The sequence below is a fragment of the Octodon degus genome, unplaced genomic scaffold (assembly GCF_000260255.1).
Source record: "Octodon degus isolate 3935 unplaced genomic scaffold, OctDeg1.0 scaffold00256, whole genome shotgun sequence".
Lineage (NCBI taxonomy): Eukaryota > Metazoa > Chordata > Mammalia > Rodentia > Octodontidae > Octodon > Octodon degus.
Window position 1 is genome coordinate 1,324,519 of NW_004524832.1, and position 15,902 is coordinate 1,340,420.

At 38.0% G+C, this 15,902-nt stretch overlaps 1 protein-coding gene and 1 pseudogene across 4 annotated transcripts in view; both read right to left on the reverse strand.

Annotated features, from left to right (window-relative positions):
- The window catches only part of Spata5 (spermatogenesis associated 5), a 344,203-nt gene that overhangs the window by 86,975 nt on the left and 241,326 nt on the right, over positions 1–15,902 (reverse strand). The window lies entirely within an intron of this gene.
- On the reverse strand, positions 6,689–7,024 carry LOC105740987 (annotated as a pseudogene).

Sequence of the window (15,902 nt, forward strand, 5' to 3'; positions counted from 1 at the left end):
ATCTATCTATCTATAATTTAAGTGTTCTCTTTTAAAGTATGTGAGGTAATATATATTTTAAATACCCTGTCTGAGTCATTTCACAGTAAACACATATATATCATTGTCTTGGTAGTTGGCTGCTCTGAAACTAGTCACATTTCTATTTGACTGAGTTTGACAAACAAATTTTGTCCCAGTACTCATTTGTACTTGATGTGCAAACTAGAACCTGTCAGCATTCATGGCCTTCTGATTCATTACTCTTTCCAAACAAAACATTTGTGTGGTACTCATCATGCCTCTGGGAACCAATTAACAGTGAATACCAAGGTACAGCTCCATGTCAAAATGGCATGTTTTCCACAAATATACACTACACACATACTCTTTACTTGTCAAACAGAAAGGGAGATGAAGAGATGAAGGGATGGAGGGAGACAAAGAGGGAGTGTGGAGGGAGGGGTAGGAAGGAAAGGAGGAAAGGAGGAAGAAAGGAAGGGAGTTAGAGAGGGGGAGGGAGTTAGGGATGTGGTAGGGATTTTAAAAGGAAATTAATTTAGAAAATATTTTCCAGTTCTGTTGAAAAGACTAAAGGATGCTGATGAATCCAGAGTCCAGCAACTCCAGGAAGCTGTTTCTGTTTATGAGCCTGAAAGAGTAATAAGAGGTAAGAGATTTTGTTCTCAAAACTTAGTAGTGACAAAGGGACCCTTAGCCAACCCTAAAATTGAGGTTTCAGGGCAGGAACAATTGAGAAGCTATATCCAAACTTCTTTCTCTCTTCTAAGCTCTTGTTGATTATTCCCCATTGCCACACCATCCACAGGCCATTACAGTCACCCTTCCCCTCCTTTTATGGACATTCATATGCAATACGGATAAAAGGCAAAAACATCTGGAGAGTGAAAGGAGAAAACTAGCACAATGAACTCTATAACAATGGCTATTTCTTAAATTGTTTGAGAAGCATTGTTGTAGGCAGCTAAATTAGATAGAAATATTACAGATAGCCAGACAGGGCTAAGCCTTAGAAAGAGCCAGTATGGAAGGCAAGATACTTTGCAACTGTGGGTGCAACAGACATTTCAGCTGTGGCCCAGAGCTCAAGATAAAAGATCAAACAAATGCTTATGTTCCTGAAGATAATCATCCCAGCATCCCGGACTGATAATCACATTGAGGAAGCCAGGAAGAGTCACTAATCAAACCCTTACCTGATAAGCCCCTGTGCGACATTCATGCCTACTTGCTACATGACTCGTTTTCCCACTTGGTCCTGGAAATCAATTTTACCTGAACAATTGTGCTTGTAGTCTTATTGGTTGACCATTGCATTGTCCCACCTCATGCCACCTAGCAAGTTCCCATGTTTTGCACCTTAGACCTGCCTCACCTCATGGTTTTGCCCTATAAAAATCCTTAGAAAATCCTGGGAAAACCTGCTCAAGTCCCCTTTTGACCCTTTCTTGGACAGAAGCTTTCTTTTCTCCAATAAATGTAGGTTTTTGCTCTTAACCTCTGTGATTCCTAAAATTCATTCTTCGGTTTTAGAGAACATAAACTCATCTCAGGTATCTTTCAAGTCGGGAGTTTCATGCCTCAATATCAGTATCACTTTAGTAGCTTTCTGGAGAATATTCCTAACTACCTTCGATGTCTAAATATACCACTCCAAAGGCTTTGGTACATTTTGTTCAAAGCATTGATAGTTTTGTAAACTCTGAATAAACTTCTAGATGCAGAATCTAGATGCTAGTTATTCTATGCAGGTTAACTACCAACAAATAAAAATTATCACAGATTATTTAACTAAGTTAGAGGAATTTGCTTAGATGCATCTATTTTTTATAATAGTTTTGATGTCTTATGGTCTGGACTCACAGTTTGAGGCAAAAGCTTTCACTAAACCTGTTTCTCTCATGTGCTTTTGATATCATACTTAAGAAACTACTATGAAATCCAAAATCACTTAAGATTTATCTCCTGAGGGGATTTGATTGACCTTATCAGATCCAAAAGCTACAACTCTTGTTGCACAGGTCTTGCTTTATCTTGGTCTCAACCATTCAGCAGAAAAGTATAAAAACGAAGTATAAGAAGTAAAGCCATGCTGTTATGTTGAGCTGTCGGGGACTCAGGTAAACAATCTCTGACACTGCCAGTCAAGCGGAGGATGCAATACTATTATGGACTACTGGACTCTTTTAGAATATTTGCCGAGTTAATACACCTATAACATTCAAATGACAGAACTAAACGAAAAAGGGGATACAGATGAATGTCCATTTTGTATCTGTGTATTCAAAATAGTTAGGATAGATATATAGTTACATTCTCTTAATGAATAGAGGGGTTTGTTCTAATAATGTTTGCAAATAGGATATCATGTTTGCATCTTGTACAGCGAATAACCACTAGAAGAGAGTATGCAATGTGTTAATTATTGAAACTGTCCTACCAATTTGATTTGAAACTGTCTCATTGCTATATGTCTCTCAACAAAATTATGGGGAAAAAAAGATTTATCTTCATGTCTCCTAACGGTTTTATGATCTTATGTTAATTTGCAAATGATATGAATGTGGCCATCTTCCTTAGAATTATGGGATGAATTAAGTCCATGAACCAAAGTGTCATTTGTACCAACATCTTCATACAAGTCTTTCAATCCATAAGTGTGAGATGTTTTTCCATTTATTCAGCTGTTCTTTAATGTCTCATAAGAATGTTTTATAGTTTTCAATGTAGGAGGGTGTTACCTCTTTAGGTAATTGTATTGGGTATTTTATTCTTTCAGATCCTGTTGTAAATAAATAGAATTATTTTTTAATTTCACTTTCAGACTCTTCATTATGGCAGTACAGAACATAAGTGAAATAATTTGACTGCTACTTAAAAAATAGGAAAGTCAAAATGTGACCTAACATTTGAAGAAATTATCTAGTACTCTGATCTAGAGCATCTGACATACAAGTGACCTACTAGCTAATTTTAAGATACTTTTAGAATTCTGTGATTCGTTCATCAACTTTTTCCTCTTAAGTTCATTTTCTCCTCCCTAACAGAACTTAAAATTCACTGTTTTAGCATCCTATGCTTCCAGGAGGCTGGCAGTTAAGCAATGCTTGATTCAACTACCTTTTCTTCTTTTTTCTTGAGATGGGGTCTTGTTATGTAGTTTAGGCTGGCCTTGAACTCAGCCTCTCTACTACTGGAATTACAGGAGTTTACAACATACTCAGCTCTCAACTGATGTACTGAGGTATATTTTCTTGTGCATCTAGTACGTCAAATATACCAATAAACCCTAGATTTTTAACCCCATTTAATGAAACAAGCAAATAACCAAAAACCCGGAAACATCTCCTAGCCAATTTCCTTAAGCTTATTCTTAACTTCTTTTTGCTTTGCATCAAATATTTACTTCAGAAACATTTACAAAAGGATGGCTTAAAAAAACAAAAAAGGGGGGAAAAAAAAACCACATCAGAGGGTAACTGCTTATATACCATTAATAGAATTTACAAGGTGTATCTCATACAAAGGCATTTGCTGATAGGGATTATAACTTCAGTAGTGGTAGAAAAGACAGAATATTAATCTAAAACAACATATTTAATTTGAATCACATGTCAATATAATTTTCTTGCTGGTTTTCACATTTTTAAATAGCTGTTCATGAGTATCACCTATTAAAGCAGATTTGAACTCCAACTTGGAAACTGAGAGCAGATGGGCTTTGGAAAATTAATATAAGGTCTTAAGCTTCTACTTTCTCATTGAAGGTTATATGAGAATTAAAAAAGGATATATTAAGTTATGCAACATTAACCAGGTGTTTGTTTTCTCGAGAATTACATTCCACTCCATCCAGTAAGTAAATGAGAACATAAGAAACAGGCACACCTGCAACATTACCCCGGTTAACGCCTTTCTGACAGAATCCTTTTGGTTTTAACACCGATACCTCAGGGAACATATCTCCCTTAATTCAACATTTTCTAGCTCATGTTTATATAGGAAACAATTTATACCTACATTCCTCAAACTTAACATTTTAAACAAAAGGATATATGGCAGAAAAGTCTCAAGTTACATTCCAAATATCACTGATGGAAAGGTCAGATCATGTGTAGACTTCGTGGAAAGCCCTGAGTGTCAACCAAGCAAGTGTTCCTTAATAGCTAGATTTGCTTGTAAGGTCACTGAGAAGACATGACTTAAACATTTTATATCCTAAGATCATATTATTCTATATTTAATATTACACTGTATTTAGGTTTTAGGAAATTGGTTGGAAACTTTGGGAAACAGGCTTGTGGTTAGAATTCTCAAGTAGGGTATCTGATTTTTCAGGAAGTTAAGTGTAACACACAAATGATGGCTAAATACCAAAAACATACTTTAATTTGCTGTGGCTATAAAAGTTTTGCCCTATATAGATAATGATGATGGTGATTACAATGATACAAAAGCCAACACTTATTAGGTCATCATTTGCCAAGTGTTTCATAACTATCATCTTAGATAAACTTCATAATCTAGGAAGGATGTATTATTACCACGATTTTACATATCAGATAATATTGCCAAGGTCTGATAGTTAGTAAGCTGATGGATTTTAAAATAAGACTATCTGATTCTGAAGTTCAAAGTCTAATATACCCTCCTAAATTACTTATACATGCCTCTACCACCTCATATTCTGTAAAATTATAATTTTGACTAAGAACTAATGAAACATAAAAACAATTAAAAACAGATATCAAATATTATAAATTAATCAAGAGTATGCTTTGGTATATTTCTGATATATAACTCAATGAGTATTGAATTAATTGAAAAAATAAAGTTAATTCCTTGATAGCTCTTTGCATAGTGCAACCAGGACAATATTGATAAATATTTACCTACTTTTCATGTGGAGCAGGGGACACAGCAGCACTGACTTGGAGTGTTTGTCTATTTCCATTATATATACATTTCTACCATGGCTCCTTATTGCTTAAAATCTGACTTGTACCATTTTTAAAAGCTTAAAAGTAGAAACCTAAAAACTGAAAAATATGAGTCCAATTTTAAATGTACTGAAATCAATACAAAGTTTTACTTAAACAACATCTTTAGGGCCGGGGAGGTAGCTTGGCAGTCCTGCCTGGAAAGTGCAAGGACTCGGGTTTGGTCCCTGGTACCATATCCCGGGCCAGCCCTGTGTGGTGCTGACCACTGAAACCTGGTGTGGTGGCACATGCCTATAATCCTAGCGCTGGGTGGCTAAGACAGGAGGATCACTATGAGACCGAGTTGCATAGGGAGACCCTGCACCAAATTAATTAATTAATAATTTTAAAAGTAGTAAGTAAATAAATGAATACAAAGTTAAGGCTACTATGCCTTTCTTCATGACAGCCCACCCTACGCTATAGGGTGTATTTTTATTTTTCTCTCCTTTTCCTTGGCCCAAACTCACTGTGCCTGCCCTATTCTCCCACCTATTTTTTTTTTTTCTATTTTCAATAAATGTTAAACTTTGCTACCATTAAACAAATAAATTAAAAATTAAAAATAAATAATATGGGCACAAAATTAGTGTATTGGAATAGATACTCAACACACGAAATTTCATCTTTTTACATTTCTGCTTTACATATTTTCATGTCACTGGGGATCAAACTCAAGAGTGTCACACATGCTAGTCAATCACTATCACTGAGGTATATCCTGTGCCCACATTTGTATGTTTTCATGCATGTTGCATAATATAACGACACAGAATTTATAAATACGAAATATATGTAAGCATATAATGGTGGTACATGCTAAAAAGTACTCACAGGCATATGTAAACAAAAAGATGAGGCTACTGATCTTTCTTAGACAACACTTGTCTTTCTAAAACAGTAAAAAATGTAGTATTAACTGATGCAACATTGCTAGATTAACCCCAACATTAAAAACTATAACCAAAATATACCACAAATACATTTTTAAAATGTCAAACAAAAATGGAATAAAACATTAACTTCAGAAATATTTTTTACTTATCAGAAAAACATTAGCAATCTTCAAAATTATACCTATTATTATTACTAATATGTGACTATATATTCTTATTCATTCTTTTTAAGATAATTTGTTTCTCAGAGTTAACTCAGACATAAGTTTTAGAGGCATTAAAAACACACAAACTAAAACTAAAACTGCAAAGCAAGTTTTTCTCCCTAAGGTAGATTTGTTCTACCAAAAAAAAAAAAAAAAAAAAAAAAAAATTTGTTTTAGTTTAATTTTGATTTCCTTTTTATTGTCGTGGCTCTTATGTTCCTTCCACAAATTCAATCCCTTCTATTATCCCCCAAGAAAGAAGGTTGTGAAAGAGATCTTTGGGGTTCTGACCCCTGACCCCAGACAGAAAGGGAACACAAACCAAAACAATCACTGGGTGTAACAGACTGATAATCAAGAAGTCTAAACCACAGTGGAAAAGGATGGTAAAGAAAGGGGAAGAAAGGACAAATGAGAGGTTCAAAAGGTCATGTCCACCATTACCCTCCTGCTAAGAGGGGCTGGATAAGAGGGCCTTAATCGTTAAGAAGTGCAGGTCCTGAAGAAGGGAGGCTGTGTTGGAGCCTGAACAAGGTGGAGATCAGAAAAGGGGTGTCACTTCTCTCTTTGTAGAATGGAATCTCCCACCTCAAGGGTAGCAGCTTCACAGACTGTAGACACTTTCATCACTGTAGGCAATGTATAGAAAGAAGTCTTCATGGTGTTGCTGGCATAGCTGACCCACTCTGGCACTGGTGGGTAGAATAACATTGCTGACCAAGAAAAACAAGGTGACCTCAGCTCAGAGATGAATTTGCTTCTGGATCAAGAAGCAGAACTGACCAACTGGGAGATCAGAAGGCACCAGGTATTTCTTTTTGTCCAGGTCCCCTATCTGTGCTTTGCTAGCCTTTTCTACTATCACCTAAACCTGGTCCAGGTATTTTTTTCAGATCTTCTCACCCTCAGAGAGGTGCTTCTTGAATGGATGCTCCTCTTTGTACAACAGAATTCATTTTCCCGGAACCAGGCTGGACCAAGCTAGACTGAAGGAACCTGAGGGGGGAGGGGGGAGCCGGGCTGCTCTACAAAAATCTTTAACTGATAAAAACCAGCCAACTGAAGGCCAGCGGCCCGGGCCTGCAGTGTGGGCCCCACCCCTGGGGTGTGCTGAGACAGTGATTGAGACTGGGCGTGGTGGCAGCTCAAGCCTGAAATCCCAGCTCTTGGGAAACTGTAAACAGGAGAATCACTACGAGTTAGATGTAGTAAAGAGACCCTGTCCTAAATACACAAGTAAAGAAAAAAAAAAAGAAATGAAATTGTTTCCACCAATTCATTTGGTGGAACCCCAGCCACTGTGCTCTGCTAAGCAGGCCCTCTAGTCCACTGAGCTATCAGGCCGGCCCTAGGAAGGTAAAATTTCAAATAATGTATCTTAGCTTCTTTTTTTGTTCATTGGCTTATTTTATTAGTCAACTCACTGTTCTTTCATCGTGAATTATAACTCTCAGCATCCATGGCTCACTAAACCACACTTTTAAGGTGTTTTATTTTGAAGTTTGAGCAGTCACCACAAATCCATGATTCAAATTTATGGAAGGAGACACTCATAAGAGGACACTATCTTTATCACTATACTGAAACTCAAAGCCTATGATTTATTTACTTTTTGAAAGTAACTGACACCTTGTCATAGCCACCTTGCCTTGGAGAGGTTAAAAATTTGTCCAAGTTCCAAGAAGTCAAAAGAGCAGCCTCTAAATTGCCAACATGCAACGTGTTTAGACAGGAACTATCTTGTTACATGAAGTAACAGGCTTGCTCTCTGAATGCAATCAAAGACAAACAATAAAAGGAGCCACTCCAAACCACAATTGAGGACAAACTGGGGGCCAACTCAGGGAGCACAGGAGCATTCCCAACTGGGTAACCCTGAGCAAACATGCATTTTCTCTTCAAAGAAATGTTTTAACAGATTACATATGCATCAGCCCCTCAGGAATTCTCAGATATGTCAACTTATTATTTTAAAGATAGTTTAAAATGTGCACTGATAAGTAGCACAAATTGCTACTGGGAACACAAAATTCCCTTAGGCTTTCAGGATGATGTACAGGAAGACTGAAGAAAATTAATGTAACTTCTCTAATGGTCCTGAGTAGCATATGAAATGATTACTATTAAAAACATTCACAGTGAGAATGTGGACTTTCCTTTTGGAATAACCAGTGTTCTATTTATTCATTCAATTGCCATAACTAACTATACCTCAAACAGCAAATAAACCAAGATCCTATTATAGTATGTATCATATGAAAGTCTTTAAAAGTTTAGAAAACTGGTCACATTTAGAAAAACATTATGTGCTTTTCCTTTTTGTGTGAAATGCTCAGGAAAATTACATTAAGTTACTATTAAAAAAATCTCATGTGAAAGAGGTACTCTGCATTCTAGATAAACAAAACCTGCTGGTGCCTATATGGAAGAGTTGGGGAGGGGGTGAAATTAATCAGTGTAGGAAGGAGTATGGCTTCTGATCTGGTCAGACTGGCTGTCGCCATCAATACTGACAGAAGAGTTACTGGAATGATGCTCTGCCTATGATGACCAAGGGACACAAAGACAGCAGAACTAGAGGAAATCTTAAAATTTAATGCCATACAGGTCACCACCAAAAGAAAGCTGTTATCAGGACTTTGTTTTGTTTTTCTTTTCACAGAGGATTAAGATGTTTATCTTAATATGGTATGTTGCTAAGCTTGAATTTTATATCACTTTTGTAATCTAGATTTTAAAAGCATAACTAAGTCTGCACGTGGTAAACTCATAATCTTCATGTATTGTATTTTGAAATATCTAATGCAATAATAAGTATTAACTATGAACTCTATCTGACATGTTTAATGAAAGCTTTAGATAATTTATTTAGTATAGGAAAAAAAAAATCCCAAATTTTGAAATTTGTAATACTGACCTCATGGAACTTTACGTTAAATTTTAGGATACATCTTATCAATAAACTAGCTTCAACATAATAGATTTTATAATGGGGATAACATCTGTGAGAAAATGGAACATTTTGGGTTAAATCTTCCCTGTGTGTCATAAAATGGTGATGTAATTATTGATTTTTTTTTGTTTTACTTAACTGATGAGAATTATGTCAAATTCTTATGTACTTGTTTTCTTGAACTGTTCACTTATCATACGATGTTCTAGAAACTAAGAAGCTAATGAATTAATAAGGAAATGAAAGGATGAGGAAGGAACAAGTAGTTGTTTTGACATATTCTTTCTTTAATAATAATATTATGGGAGATACTCTAAAAGAAAATTGGTGGATACATGGCAACTAAGAATATTTTTCTAATTATAAAATTTCATAGTGAGTCATACACTGATCATACATTTTTGAATTAACTATTAAAATATAAAATATTACTTCAAAATCCAAATACAGGAATTGAACTTGTGATCAAAATACGACAAAAATTCCATCTGTATTATTTTATTTCCTCAGAGAAAAAAATGTTTTTAAGGAAACTCACAATTTTTAAGGAAACTCACAATTAGTATAATACTCTCCCCCAAAAAAGTACTGTTAAAAATACCATGGAGTGAATTTTTTCTCCAGCTTTTACATCCAAATGTACTTTCTTCCTACTAATATTACTCTTTCCTATGGCAGGCAAACAAAATGATTGCAGTTATTTTAAACTGCTGCTTAATAAAGGCTTATAATTCAGTAAGTACAGAGAATTACTTTCTTGCCTTAGGAAACAGTGTAAACTGAGAGGCTGATAAAAGAACACTTGCCTTATCACATTGTACCTTTTCTCTCAATACATAGGAGTCATTAGTCCTAATACCATTAAATCTAATCTCCTTCCTTTAGGTTTTAAAGTCCTCTTGAGCTTAAAAATTAAGCTTATGTGGAGACCCAGTCCTACCCCAGGCCCGGTGAGTGTGTGGGAGAGCTTCCGACTACTCTGTGCCAGCAGGACCTACTGGTTCCAGCCCAGGTGCAGCATGGGCGAGACCCTTTTCCGCCCCATTGGGATGCCACCCATCACTCCACAGCATATCTCAAACCGCGCCCACCAAGTAGGAATTTCTACGACTTTCAAGGAACCCTTAGAACGAGTCCTAGCCCAGGCTTGCTGAGTGTGGGAGAGCTTCCCGCTACCCTGAGCCTGCGGGACCTACTGATAGCAGTCCAGGAACAGCATGGGTGAGACCCTCTCCCACCCCTGTGAGATGCCACCCATTACTACGCAGCAACTCCCCTACCCCGCCTGCCAAGGAGGAATTTTTGCTGCATTCCGGGAACCCCAGATCCAATCCTAGCCCAGGCCCAGTGAGTGTGTGGGAGAGCTTCCAACTACCCTTTGCTGACGTGACCTGGTCCCAGCCCAGGCGCAGCATGACACCATCTTTCACCCTCTTTGGATGCTCCCCGTCACTCCATAGTACCCCCTAATATCCTGCCCAAAGAGTAAGAATTTCTGCCCCATTCCAGGAACCCCCAGATCCAGTCCTACTCTAGGCCCGGTGAGTGTGTGCGAGAGCTGCCTCTCCCCCCTACTCCAACTTGTCCCCTCCAGACTCAGCTCAGGCCTGGTATACAGGCCTGGGGTGAAACCCTGCAGCTGCAATCCCTACAGAGTATAGGGGACAGAACCACCCAGCCATTCCAGAAGCGGAACATCTTGCCAGAGGGGCACAACAGGTTCACCCCCAAGGGCAGCAGCAGGAAGGAAGGAGCTGAGCACAGCAGCCAGACCCAAGCCAGGAACAGCTGGATAAATGCAAACTTTGTAGATCTGCACCTGAACTTCAGTAGGTGCTAAGGTTATAACTGCAACAAAGATCTACAACAAAGGTCAGAAGACAGTGCTACACAAAATGACAACAAGAAGGAACAAAATGCAATCTCAGAACCCAAGCCCACCTGTAACAAGTGCAGAGGACACTAACACAGAACAAATTGAGAAGCACACAGCTGAAAGCAATGAATCAACGGCTTCTGAAATAAAGAAACAGGTGCAGAAAGGTATAGAGGAACTCAGATTGGAAATGAAAAAACAAATCCCTGAATTAATAACATCTGCAGAGACCCAGTCCTAGCCTAGGTCCTGTGAGTGTGTGGGAGAGCTTTCTGCTACCCTGCGATGGCGGGACCAGTAAAGGCCAGGCACAGTGTGGGCCAGACCCTCTCCCACCCCCTCGAGACACACCCCACCACTCCCAGCACCTCCCCCACCCTGCCCAACTAGTAGGAATTTCTGCCCCTTTCCAGGAATCCCCAGACCCAGTCCTAGCCCAGGTCCACTGAGTGTGTGGGAGAGCTTCCTGCTACCTTGCACCTGCGGGACCAGTCCCAGCCCAGGCTCAGCATGGGTGAGACCCTCTTCCACCCCCTTGGGATCCCCACACCACTCCGCAGCACCTCCCCCACCCCACCCACCCAGTAGGAATTTCTTCCACTTTCCAGGAACCCACAGACCCAGTCCTAGCCGAGACCAAGTAGGTGTCAGGGAGAGCTTCCTCTCTCTCGCCTACTCCACCTTGCTCCCTCCAGGCACAGCTCATACATGCCTGGGGTGTAAACCTGCAGCTGCAATCCCTGCAGAGAGTGTAGAGGATAGATCCACTCAGCTAGTTTAGGAGCAGAACATCTTGTCACAGGGGCACAACAGGTTCACCCTCAAGGGCAGCAGCGGGAAGGAGCTGAGCACAGCAGCCAGACCCATGCCAGGCACAGCTGGATAAGTCCAAACTTTGTAGAGCTGATCCTGAACTTCAGTACGTGCGAAGGTTATAACTACAGCAAAGATCTACAACAAAGGTCAGAAGACAGTGCTACACAAAATGACGAGAAGGAATAAAATGCAACCTCAGAACCCAACCCCATCCGGAAAAAGTGCAGAGGAAACTAACACAGAACAAACTGGGAATCACACAGCTGAAAGCAATGAATCAACAGCTTCTGAAATAAAGAAACAGCTGCAAAAAGGTACAGAGGACCTCAGATTGGAAATAAAAAAACAAATCCCTGAATTAATAACATCTGCACTAAAGAATCAAATGCAGAAACATATGGAGGAAACTCAGTGCCCACCCAGAACAAGTGCGGAGGACACTAGCTCGGCTCAAATGCATGAATTAATAGCGTTGATAGTAAACAAGCAACAGCAGAAAGATACAGAGGAAATTAGAGCACAATTCTTTTCTGAAATAAAAAAAGAACTCTCAGAACTCATAGCATCTGGAGTAAAGAATCAACTACAGAAACATAGGCAGGAAACCCAATCTGAAAAAAACACTGCAGTAAAAGAATTTATAACTGCTTCTAAAGAAGATATTGATAAAATAAAATAGAGATTAGAAAAATGATGGATTCCTTGAATGAGCAATATAGAAAAGAAATAGATCGAATGAAGCAGAGTCAAAGAGATATAGAGGAAATTAAAATCTCAATCACAAGCTGGCAAAACCGTTTAAGTGAATGTGAAGAGAGAGTTTCAAATCTTGAAGATGCTGGTGCAGCTAGTGAAAAGGTAAGAAAGGATCTCTTAAAAACAACAAGGATGCAGGAAAGAATAATCCATCACCTGCAAGATGATGCAACGATGAACAATGTGAGACTAATAGGCATCAATGAGAAAGAAGGAGTCAATACAAATGACATTAAAAAATATGAGCAGAAGTAATAGCAGAAAATTTCCCAAATATGAGGAAACAATCTGACATTCAGGTAACCAAAGCATACAGAATGCCAAGGAACCTCAACCCAATGAAAAACACATCAAGACATATAACAGTCAAGATCCCAGAAATTCAGCACAAGAATAATCTACTGAAAGCCGCTAGGGAAAAGAAGCAGACCACATTCAAAGGAAAACCCATCAGAATTACGGCCGACTTCTCTTCACAAACCATGCAGGCAAGAAGAGCATGGAGCAGAGTACTTCAGGTCCTCTATGAAAACAAATGCAAGCCCAGACTACTATACCCTGCAAAACTCTCTTTCAAGTTTGATGGACAAGTGAAATACTTCCATGAAAAAGAACAGCTAAAGAATTTCATGATGACAAAGCCAACCTTACACAGGCTACTGAAAGATGTTCTAGAGAGGGACCAAAATGATCAGAACTCCACGAATGAGATCAGAAGCAACCAACTACATAGGGCAAGCAATTAAACACAGGAGAAAATGGAGTAAACAACAGGGAAATAACATGTCAATCATAAATCAATACATCTGAATTTTAACCGTCAATGTAAATGGACTCAATTCACCAATTAAGAGAAATAGACTGGCACAGTGGATTAGGAAACAAAATCCAACAATATGCTGTATACAAGAAACACATCAAACTCATAAAGAAATTCATAGGCTGAAAGTCAAAGGATGAAACACAATACTCCATGCCCCAGCACCTCAGAAAAAAGCAGGGGTAGCAATCCTATTTTCATACAGTCTCAACTTCAAACCAACAATGATCAAGCGAAATAAGGAAGGCCACTATATACTGGTTAGGGGAAAAATTCAAGATGAACAGGTAACACTCATAAATATGTATGCAACAAACACGGGAGCACCCAACTATATAAAGCAGATCTAATGCTCATGAAAAATCAAATATCCAATACCACAATCTTAAAAGGAGAACTTAACACCCCTTTATCTCCAAAAGATAGGTCAACCACACAAAAACTTATCAAAGAAATAACAGAACTGAACCAGAGCAGGAAACAATTTGACTTGGTGGACATATACAGACTTGGTGGACATATACATATACTTTGGTTCCACCCAAACACAGCTGAATACACATTTTTCTCAGCTGCACATGGGTCATTTTCTAAAATAGACCACATACCGGTCCATAGGTCATGGTTAAATGTATGTAAGAAAACAGAAATTATCCCATGCACATTATCTGACCACAGTGCAATGAAACTGGAAATAAATGACAAAACGAACCAGAAAAAAACCTTAAATTCATGGAAATTAAATGACACCCTACTCAGCAACCAATGGGTCACAGATGAAACTAAACAAGAAATTCAACAATATCTACAATTCAATGAAAATTCAAGCACAACTTACCGGAATTTATGGGATATGATGAAAGCAGTTGTCAGAGGGAAATTCATAGCTGTGAACTCACACATTAGGAAAACAGAATGGGAACAAATAAATACCCTAATGCTCTACCTTCAACAACTAGAAAAGGAAGAGCAAAGCAAACCCACAGCCCAAAGACGGGAAGAAATCATAAAGATTAGAGCAGAAATTAATTCAATTGAGATGAAGAAAACAATTCAAATAATTAAAAAAGCAAAAAGCTCGATCTTTGAAAGATTAAATAAAATCGATAAGCCCCTAGCTAATCTCATCAAAAAGAGGAAAGAAAAATTCAAATACAAGCAATAAGGAATGAAAAGGGTGTAATTACTACAGACCCAGTGGAAATTCAGAAGATTATCAATAGCTACTTTGAGAATCTTTATGCTCATAGAATAGAAGACACCGAAGAAATGGACAGATTCCTAGAAAGGTACAAATTACCACAACTGAATTGACAAGAAATAACCACTCTCAATAGCCCAATAACAGCCAATGAAATACAAAATGTAATTAAAAACCTACCGACAAAGAAAAGTCCAGGTCCAGATGTATTCACAGCTAAATTCTACAAGAAAATTAAAGAAGTTGTAGTCCCTATAATCCTCAAACTCTTCAATAAAATTGAAAAGTAAGCAGTCCTCCCAAAATCATTCCTGGAGGCAAGTATTATACTGATTCCAGAACGAGAGAAAGATGAAACTAAGAAAGAGAACTACAGGTGAATCTCCCTCATGAACATAGATGTCAAAATCCTCAATAAAATCCTAGGAAATAGAATACAGCAAATCATCACGAAGATCATACATCACGACCAGGTAGGATTCATCCCAGGGATGCAAGGATGGTTCAATATTCGAAAATCTATAAATGTAACACACTATATCAATAAGCAAAATCTAAAAACCACTTGACATTGATGCAGAAAAGGCTTTTGACAAAGCCCAACACTCATACATGTTCAAAGTCTTACAGAAAATTGGAATAGAGGGCCTCTACTTCAATCTGGTAAAAGCCATTTATGAAAAGCCAACAGCTAACATAATCCTAAATGGGGAAAAACTGAAATCTTTTACTCTTAGATCGGGTACAAGACAAGGACGTCCTCTATCACCACTCCTATTCAATATAGTTCTGGAATCATTAGCTAGAGCCATTAGACAAGAGAAAGAAAAGGAATAAGAATAGGTAAAGAAGAAGTTAAATTATCTTTATTTGCAGATGACATGATACATTAGTTGGAAGTGCAAAAAAACTCCACTAAGAAGCTACTAGAATTAATACAGAAATTCAGTAGCATAGCAGGTTATAAAGTCAATACCCAAAAGTCAACAGCATTCCCATTCCTGTACACAGACAACAAACACACCGAGAGGGAAATTACAGAAACAATGCCTTTTACAATAGCACTGAGGAAAATGAAATACCTTGGAATTAATCTAAGTAAAGAAGTTAAAGATCTTTTCAAGGAAAAATTACAGTACTCTGAAAAAATAGATGGTAGAGGATTTCAAAAAATGGAAATGTATTCCAAACTCCTGGATAGGAAGAACCAACATTGTGAAGATGGCCATACTCCCAAAATTGCTGTACAGATTTAACGCAATCCCTATCAGATTACCACCGACATATCTCACAGACCTAGAGAAATCATTCCTAAAATTTACCTGGAACCAGAAAGACCTAGGATATCAAAGGCAATCCTGGGCAATAAAGATAAGGCAGGAGGCATTACCATCCT